General features: G+C 40.0%; 1 long non-coding RNA gene across 1 annotated transcript; it reads left to right on the top strand.

The window, feature by feature from the left end:
* Positions 1–3,319: 3,319 nt before the first annotated feature.
* LOC148186217 (uncharacterized) lies at positions 3,320–7,486 on the top strand. Its single transcript, XR_015775176.1, has 5 exons — positions 3,320–3,426; positions 5,148–5,197; positions 5,676–6,246; positions 6,326–6,414; positions 6,494–7,486. It is a non-coding gene; the product is annotated as an uncharacterized LOC148186217 (long non-coding RNA).
* The last annotated feature ends 2,841 nt before the right edge of the window (positions 7,487–10,327 follow it).

The following is a 10,327-nucleotide window of genomic DNA, read 5'->3' on the forward strand; positions in this document are numbered from 1 at the left end:
GCCAAATGGTTAAATCAATCCTTGACATTAAAATTTTTAAAAAAAAGAAAGCGACTGCTGAGAGCAAGGAGGGCCTATTTCTTTGTAAGAGTGCTTTATTGATATGCCAATTAGAACTGTTTAAATTGAAATGTGGAATCTGTAACTTTTATATTGCCATACTTGGTAATTATTTTGTAAAAGCAATGGCTAAATAATACTTTGTTTTTGAGGCAAAAGTTATTGTTAGTATTTGGGAGCCCCACTTCATAAATACTGCAGTATAACGAGTTTACTAAGGGCGTGAACTCTTTCCAGATATAGTGAAGTTATTCTGGATAAAAGTTACCCTTTTTTTCAACCATTTGGAGCTCCCACTGTGTGAAGATGCCAAGCACAGCTTTAATGTACCATTCTGCAAAAAGAAAAAAAAAAAAGAAAATCTGTGTCTTCTCATCTTCTGATCCAGCAGTATGCATGTCTGAAAATCCATATTTCTTCTCAGTATATGTTGGAGTTCCAAGTCTTCAAGATGTTTATGTTTCTCTCGGTACATTTAGTTGGATGGCAGGCCGTAGTTTCCTGTCAAATCATTTGTGTGTGTCTGTGTGTGCGTTTCCAGCTGAGTAATAAAAGGCAGAGAAGCACTATTACTGTCACACACAGAGATGCCTTTTCTGCTCCACTTAACATGCGGATCTTAGGCTGCACAAATTGACAATGGAGGTTACAGCACACAGTGTACATCTCCCCTCGTGCTCTCACTCACACACAGCCCCTCTCATTAGTAATCATGCTCATCCCCAAACAAACCTACACATACACAAATATACAAAGTACAAAGTACTCACACTCAATATTTTGTGCATGCACATGCATAGGCACACAGTGCAAACAACACACCCGGAACACACGCTGTGTCGTATGAATTTTGGAATGGAGGCACGGCTGGATGGCAGCCAGCATATCGCTGTGGAAACCCAGTGAGTGATGGCAATGCATTTACATATTATTATTCCATTTCAGCTCTCACAATTGACGCTTCCCACAAACTTGCATGCACACACACGCACACACACACACACACACACACACACACACACACACACACACACATACAAAGATAGACAGTTTTGATTCTGAAAAACATGCATGTCCAAATCATCAAGTGCAGTCCTGAAGAAAAAGAAAAAAGAGACTTGTGTATTTTATTGAGTTGCAGGGACAGGATTTAATGCAAAAGGGGGAAAATTCAAATGACAAACAGAAAGTAGGCCAAATATTGGCTCAGTTTGAACCGTAGCCTAGAGGATTTTGTTGGTGGCCAGATAGGCGTCACAGTTAAGGGCAACAGTAATGGGAGAGTAGGATTTAGCTTTTGGCTTTATGCAGAGTTTCATACTCTTCTAAAGATTTCACATCAAAGGAGTAATGCAGCAAAATATACATGGTGCTTTGGACTTATACCTTTTAATTACCATGAAGACCAACTGAAGACATGTCCAAATTAATTCCACAGTAATGATACTTTTAAAACATACCCATACTGGTCTCTTCAATGTGTAACGCATCTACTGGAGCTCATAGTAGGATGAGATTGTAATACTGTGTAACAGCATAGCATCATTGCTGAATAAGATGTTCTCATGTATCTTGAACTTGCTCAGTGCTTCCAACCTGGGGTCAGCACCAATGGTTTTTGCTGTTTGATGTACCTTTTCTTTGTGGATCATTGAATAATTCAGCAGTAAAGTGTCAGGCACACTGAGAGTAAAACTGAATGGTTCATTCTGCTGGATCTAAAAGTCTGCATTCATTCACAGCGGCTGCTCCTCTCATCCACCTGATCAATGGATCGACTCTGCCAGTCACAAACTGCTGCTGAGGAAAAAAAGAACTCATGGAGAGGTCTGCCCACATTGTATTTACTGACCAGCAAAACAAACCTAGGACTTTAGAGAGCGGACACATAAGGGGACATAGACTAATTTAAAAGAAAAAAAAAAGTTTGCTGTTCTCACCCATAATACTGGTTACTTAATACTTGTTTTAAGGGGTCTCAAGCAAATGAAAGATATATACCACTGTCTGGATGTAGGTTATTTGTTGCCTTACATCCCACACTTAAATGTTTATATTTGTAGAAGAACAATAAAATGGTTGCAGTGATTTTCTCTTGTTTATTGTAGTGTGAAATAAGATGTAATTTTCCAGAAGAAATCTATCTTCTGAAGTGTTCAAGTTGTAATGAAACAACAGTCCAGTGGCAATACAGCAAAAGTGCTATAACATTAGGCCTGGAGTTGTGCATAATCAGGCTTTTAGCTGATTAGCTTCATGAAACACTGTCTGTTTCCAGCTTTTAGAACCCCCATCTGTTATAATGTTTAACTGACACTCTCTTAGCTTTGACAGAAGATCTATCACAGTTTTCTACCTGGGAAGAGCTGCAGGTGTGGGGACGTGTTTCCCTCTCTCTTTCCTCTATCTCTCTTGCTCTTCTCGCTCTCCCCTGAGCTTGGCAGGAGATCGATTTCCTTCCCGGGGCAAAGTGTTCAGATGACTGATGCTAAGAACGGCAGAGAGCGCAGCGCTCCCATCAGTTCTAGCACCAAAGCACTGTTGACAGGATCCTAAGAACTGCAGCCTCAGAACTGATGAGGCAGCAGGAAGGAGGACAAGCGAGGAGCGCACAATCAGGGGCAGGCAGGTAGAGTGGGAAAGAGATGGGAAAACAAAAACAGCATGCAATTAAAACAATGGGTGTAAAAAAAGCCATTTTTAGCAGCAGCAGTTACCTGACCTACAGTGCACATTCTGATTTTATTTGGCACTATAAAATTAGTTTTTAAGATATGTTTTTGAGTGATCATTTATAAACTGAAGGTTTAATTTGCATTTTTGCCTATTTATTAATTTTATTGCATGTGTATTTGGTGGTTTTATTGCTTATGTTGCGTGTGATTGCGTGTAACTTGTTTTCCTCAAGTTATTCATAGGAGGCTGGGACATGCTCCTCGACACCAGCTGCATGACAGCGTCAGCTGAGAACATGGCCAGACAGAACCGGAGAGGTGTTATTGTATGCTGGCAGATGCTGGATGGCACCTACCACAGCAAAATGATATGTGGATGATGTGGCGCAATTTCTTGTTAAGTTGCTCGTCAGCCTCTTTCCTTGTTTCTTTCAGGAATCAAGCCAATTTGCTCACGTTTCAAAGGGTTAATCTGCTTGGTTTTCTTGTGTGCACATGAGAATCAGTGTTAAGGACTTGCAGCTTGCAGTATGCTGTGCTGATGAGAAATGGGAACAGGTGTGCAGGTGGGCGGCAGAGGTCCGGTGATTGGGTCTGGCTGGGACAAAGGTCTTACTGCAAGGCAGTTGGGAGTGATCTGAAACAACAGGAGAGTTTGTACATGGCAGGGGAAAAGCAAAAAAAGGAACATGTGAGTAACTGAGAATTGAGTCACATTGTAACACTTAAGGAAATCAAGAAAATAGAGGTCAGATACCAGGAACGTGACTTAGAGACACAAGAGACACAATCACGATGCATTCAGTATTCTGTATTTGGCAGAAATAACCAGATTTACCGTTTCGGCAGCTCATAATAGTCTGTAGCATCTCCAGCATGTTAAGAGCTCAAAAATTTTAAATGTTAGAGGATAATTCCAGGATATTTTTTAACCCAGGCCTCACTAGATTTTGCTATTATATCTGTTGATTACGTCCAGGGTTTCACTATCTTCACTTCGGAGGTTCAGCAGAAGCTTTCCATTACTTGCAGGCCGACACACTCCAACTTTTTCTCCCACACACATTTACAACTTCAGCGTCCAAGCTTATTTTAATCTTTAGAAGCCCACCATACAAAACCATTTTTATTTATGAATGTAGTTTATATTCATGGTCTCTTTATTTGGGTTGAATAATGGAAATACTGCAATATGTAAGGTACAAAACATGCAAACAAAGACAACTGTGAGCATGTGGAAGGAAAAGGGTGACACAGCATACAGCCAAACTTCCAACGCTTGCCTCTTTTTACAAAAGTCTATTGTCAGCAAACAGTCCGCACAAGCAGTTATAAAACACAATGATGAGAGCACCACTACAATGGAAACCGCAGCCACGCAGGGCCCAGTGGTTCGTTATGGGACAAGTGCTCCAGCCTGCTCTGAAGTACAGTATGTGCAGTGCAAGCAAAACATAACTCATCTGACTGTCAAGGAAAACTCTGGCTCGAAACTTTCAATCACAACAGCTGCTTTAAACAGTAAGCGACAGCGACAATAATATTAATTAATAATATCAAGCTGGGATTTCCCGTGGTTGATTTTATTGGTTAAAGTTCAGATTTTTGATGTGGGGGTGTATGATATACTTCTATCTATAGACAGTGTATTTTTTACAGAAGCTGGTGGTTGGCATGCTCGCCTTTGCAGAGAGAGGCAGGATTTGCACCCCAAAACTTATTACACTGCTGTGGTGAAGGGTAGTTAACAAAACATGGGCCACTTTTTTTAAAAAAAAAACAGACTACCAAAAAAAAATCAATACCAGTTTAAGTGGATGTTATATAGAGAGTATTTTCTTTACCTTTCCATCACATATTCCTTTCCTTTGGTGCTAAAGAAATATTACACAAGAGGCATTGAAGCAGACCCTCAAGTGTGATATTGCGAGTAATTGTTACAAAGAAAATAAATTATACAATCTAAATATATTCATTTTAAGGCGCAATTGGCTCTCAAAATATAGAACCTTTATGCCTGTTGTCTCCCGTTTCCATGGAAATACACAGAGACTGACTAATAACTAGAAAACAATCAGTCACGTTGGTAGAATCCTATATGTAATGAAACATAGTTTACTGCTTGAGTGAGCAGGTCGGACCTTTGTAATGGCCTAGCAACAGACACATTTTCTAGTCCCTGTTGAGTCTGCCGGCCAATGTGAGCTTATGCTTTCTAGATTGTGGGGTCTTCCAAACTAAATAAATACCCCAGATATAAACATATAAATGCTTAGCCTGCTCAGTCTTCTTACCACAAAGATAACTGCTGAAGACTAATATATATATATATATATACATATATATATATATATATCTCCATACACAGATTTAGTTATTACATCCACAAACTTTACCTGTATTTTTTTCTAGAAGCCCCAGTGTCCCCGGCGCATCTGATGGAGAATGCCAGAGGATGCAAGGTAAAGTCCAAAACTCTAAGCGACGCCCACTTTCCCATCATACCAAGATCTATGCTGAGTACTTTTTAATGTGCATTGAGGCTGTTTAGTTATCCAAAAAGGCAAATATCACTTTTTGTCAGTGGCTATAATGTGTCTGTTCAGAACATGGTGGTTTATGCTGATTATTATCATATTTGTGGGAGGTTGGAGTTTACACCATTACTGGCTGTTACTTTTTACAAATTCATCTGAATTACTTCAAGCTTTCATTCTTCAACATTTTATGACTCATAGTCATTAATTCTTCTCCTTTCAATTGACAAAACCATGACTGTAGAATTTTCTAAAATGCAATGGTTAAAATGGCAGGGTGATGTTTTTCTGTAATGGGGAAGGTCTGCTGTCATGCTGATTTGAGTACATTCTTTTTGATAAATCAGATTGCCTTGTTGGAACTGCTTGTCATACAAAACATAACTTCCATATTCTTTTGCAGAAGCCTGACTGTGCCATGAATGGAAACTGTATGGGCCAGACTCTCAGCTGTTTATGGAAGAAACAACACATACAAGAAAATTTAAGTTAAAAAACAACTGAGTGGTTGTGACAGCAAAGACAAAATGGCATTCACCATGAAGGCAAAGGGATGCTTTAACAAACAGGAGTATAGAGAAGAAAAAAAACCTGGTTGAGGGAGACTGAACAGGCCAAAAAGAGACAAAGAAGGGAAATGTCTTTGGAAACTGGACTCACAAGCTCACTGTGGACTTAAAGCACGCTAATGGACACAGAACTGCAGCTGCCTGTAGTTAGTTACAACACAACATCAGGACCTTTCTGAATCTGATGTCAGCACTTCACACTTTCCCGGTCGTTTGGTAATGTAGCAGGAGAGACCTCTCTGCCCAGGGCAATTGTGCCCTGTCATGGTGGCCAATCACCAGCAGGGGGCACTTCATAAAAGGGAGTGGAGCCTCCTTGCTCTCCCTCTTCCTCTGTCTTGGCTTGGCGGCTCGCCACACCTCTCTGGTTGCCTCACTTCCGGCCTTCCACTCGACCTGTTGCAGGTGAGCTAGCGGTGGCTGCGCTGCTGCACGCTGTTGATATATTGTTTGGTGTCACGCTGAATTATGGCTGCTGTCCTAGGTGACGTGGCTGGACACCCCCGGACTGTAATGCTCTGCGTGAGTCTCCGCTCTCCTCCTCGGGTGTGTGTCGGCAGAAGCTGTTTGTTGGTATGTTGGCCTCTCGTGCTCCACCTCCTCTAGCCACCGCTCACGCTATTTACTGATACCTGCCTTCTCCTGTGTTTAGGGAGACTCCGTTAGCAGCTAATGCTAAACACGTCACGGATCACTGCTGCTTTGCTCGGTGTCGCTTCAAACGGCTCGTCCACGCGACTGCGTGCTCGCCGGCTTGTTTTATCTGTGTTGATTCTCCGCTGCAAGTGTTCGCCTGTCTGGCTCGCGGCGTTGTCGATGCTAACCTGGGCTACATGCTAGCGATTGTTGCTACGCCGCTGATCTACACGCTGTTGGTGGCTAACGTTGTAGCCATCCTGAGTTTCGGACATGGCGGGTCTGTCACCGGGTAGTGGACAACCCGAATTTAGACCGGGCGGATTTATATTGGGGTTAATCCCGGTTTGCTGTTTGTTTTGGTGGTTTATTTGGTTCTGATTTAGTGATATGTTCATTTGTTTCGGTTTTGTTTATTCTATTGACTGTATCATTTGATTTGTAGATTGTGTTGTATTTCATTGAGTTGAGATTTATTTCTCGTTTTTGCATTGATTAGTTTCTTTTCTATTTAGGACTTTGTATTTTATTTGATTGTTTCTTTTCATTTCTATGATTGTAATTGAGTAGGCTAAATCCTTATTTTGTTTTGTTGTTAGTGATTCCTGCCAGCTCTGTCTTATTGTTGTTTTGGTTTGCCAATTTCATTTCATCTTTATTTTTCATTTGTGTTGCAAGTTGATTTGGTTAATTGACCCCAATAATTGTTGTTTCTGTCCTTTTCAGTTGCTGAGTGCTGAAGGTGGTGGCCCTGGTGTCCCGGGTGGTGGTTTCCCCTTTGTGTGTGTCATGCATCCCCTTGTTTCCTTTGAGTTTGTGTGAGTGTGGGACCTGCACATACGGTTGTGGTGATTTGTTTTTTTTTTTTTTTTGGATCCCTCACCTCCCCTTTTGACTCACGTCCCTCCACTGGTAAGCCTCAGCTCTGTCAAGTCCTTAGTGTATATTTTAATATCCCCTTAATGTTGGCCTGTTTTAATTGTCCATTTTTAAAAAGTATTGTTAATAAAAATTGTAATCCTAACTGGAACCACGTCCTTCGAGTCTCTTCATTAGTGCAACGGACCTGAGTGTCCTTGTGTGTGTGACACTAATTTCCTAGGGTGAAATTCCCTAGGTGGCGTTGTTGGTTTTTGTGAGATTGATAACACTAAAAGCTAAACTTGGGCTCTATTCACCCATTCCTTTAAATTCCACGATTCGGGTCGCCACAGTAAGTTGTTTCATTTATCTGTAGGTATTTAGCATAATTTTACCTGATGGTTGGTTGCAGCAGTGCTCTCCAGTGTTTCTAGTGCTTGTTTGACAGTGGTTTATATAATCCTCTTTTGAGAAATGTTTACTGAAAACCCAGAGTTGTCTCAGTATTGCAGATGCAGTGTCGATGTCTATGTTGAGTGTAACTGGCCAAAGCAGTTTTTTTTTTTCTTTGTGAACAGCCTGAAAAAACATAAGCATGTGATATCTTTTGAGAAAAGTGAAGTTTGATTTAAGTCGGATTGTGTCACAGCACTTTTTGACTCAAACAGCTGACCTGCTGAGTGATACATTGCATGGCACAGTTGGGCTTCTGCGAAGAAATATTGAAGTTATATGGTTGTGAAAATGAAGCACCAACGGAAAGGGCTGTATAATGTCAATTTAAAACGGTGAATACACTGTGGTCTGTTTCAGCAAACAGGGACTGCTACTGTATGTAATACAGTGACTATAGGTGAGTGTCTCATACAGCCCTTCTTCAAAAACCCCGAGCTTTCCATTTAAGTGAGAATATAGCTGATAACTTTTGATTTTAAATAACATCATTACATCATGGCCAAAGCCAAGATCCCTGCTCAAAAAAAGCCAATATCATAATCTGCTAGCTTAAACAGCATCATACCAAAATAAACACAAGGTTTAAGTAATTTAAAATCTTGCCATGGCAGCATTCATTACAGTTTGAGTGGCTCTGTGTTGTGAAGCCATATTAACAATTTATTTCTGGATTCAGTTGTTGGATATTTTGTGTTTATTGGAGAAAAGCATCGACTGTGAACTGAAAGTGCATAACGTTCCACAGTGAAGTAAGCAATGAAATTTTTTTAAAAAATCACTCTGCAAAATGCCAGAGGCTGCAGTAGGTTGCAAAATGAATTGATTCTATTCTGTTTCTCCCCAGTTTTTCTTCATTGGTGAAGTAAGGTGCTGTTTTTTACCTTATTATCCAGTATGTGTTCATCCCGATAAGCATTGCAAGAAGCGGGACTGTTTTTTTTTTTTGGTTTATTTATGGAGCAGGAGATATTAATATTGCAGCTTGTTGACACTGATATAGATAAAGTCGCTTTTCCTTATCTATGAGGCTATTCAAACTGCTAATCAGTATTTAAAAGACACCTTTGTTCCACAGAGTACTTTCGGAGGAGGACAGAGGGTGTGCTGGTAATCATCCCTGCAGGATTTACTGATGAAGGGCATCTGATAAATAAAACTTTAAAAGGGAATGCTCAACACTGGTAACTTTACAGGATTCAACAACACTTGATAAAAGACTCCAAGGTTTGCATTTAGACTTGTTTACTTTAGCAAACTTGGAGCTCTTTGGAGTACAGCAGGGCAGAGAGTGAGATAGCCGACATGTTGACTACCTCTTGTGACATCTCTCTGGTTCTGCCAGTGCCTGTAGTCTTTGTGTCTTGTCTGATGCCCTTTTGTGGTTGTCTTTCTCTCCCTTGAGTTCTTCTAAGTGGAGAATGCAGTAATGCAACAGTTTGCATCAGCCAGTCTCCCAGACGCTGTCCAGACACTGTCTCTTTCCCTGTGCATTATGTTTTTGTTTTGTTATGTTGGTTCAGAAATTATTGAATGGATTTAAACACAATTTTGTGAATCCTAGTGACTTTGATAGTGCCCTTACTTTTCCCCTGTACCACAAGCAGGTTCTCATTTTTGACTTCAAGTGACATGACATGACAAATTTAGTACACACTCATAGGCACAGATTTCAAGGGGGACACAGTGGACGCCTCCCTTCAGGATTTAAAATATGCACAAATTGATTCCAAAAACAATAAAAATTGGTGCATAGATATTTACTGTAAAACATAACATTGTTTGACTCTTACAACTTTCTGAAGGGGGAACCCCAAATATAAATCCTATGTATTTCCCCTCAGTGTTGAAACAAAACCTGTGCCATTGCATACACTCATGTATCCCTCAGGATTAATTGCAATAACTTACCAGACATTCAGCGCCACCACTTGGTCAAAATTTTAATTGGTCCAATATTTTGGTTATAAGGAAATACTTGCAAAACCAATTACTTTCCCATTAGTCTCAATTGTACTTTGTGTTTAGTAAATGCAATTAGTAAGTGCCAGTATGCTAACACGCTTAACTAATATGGTGAACGCAGTAAACGTACCTAACATCAACATGTTAGCACGCTCACATTAGCATTTTGCTCAATGTGCTGTTGTGCCTATGTGCTGCTTGCACTGTTATAGACTCTCGTTTTAGATTTTTCTCAAATCTTTACTTTTTATCTCCAAAATATTTAGAGTTTTACCATATTCAGATTTCCAAAGCTAGTGAGGTGAATTATAACAAGAAAGCCAGAAAGAGGTTGGGACTATTTACAAACAGCCCTGTAAACATTGGTGTACTTGGAATTCAGATAAGAAATCAATTTCAGATGTAGTTTTTAGGCATTTCAAATCATCAAATTCATAAGATGTGGATTTCGGACAATATAGTTGTGCAATATGATAAATAAAAACTCAAAACATAAATCAGCTGCAATCAGAACCATTAAAAATGATGGCTTTAATTCGATGTATACAAAAAGATAACTTGTTTTGATAGA

The sequence above is a fragment of the Plectropomus leopardus genome, chromosome 20 (genome assembly GCF_026936395.1).
Source record: "Plectropomus leopardus strain MGB_pleo_1.0 chromosome 20, ASM2693639v1, whole genome shotgun sequence".
Lineage (NCBI taxonomy): Eukaryota > Metazoa > Chordata > Actinopteri > Perciformes > Serranidae > Plectropomus > Plectropomus leopardus.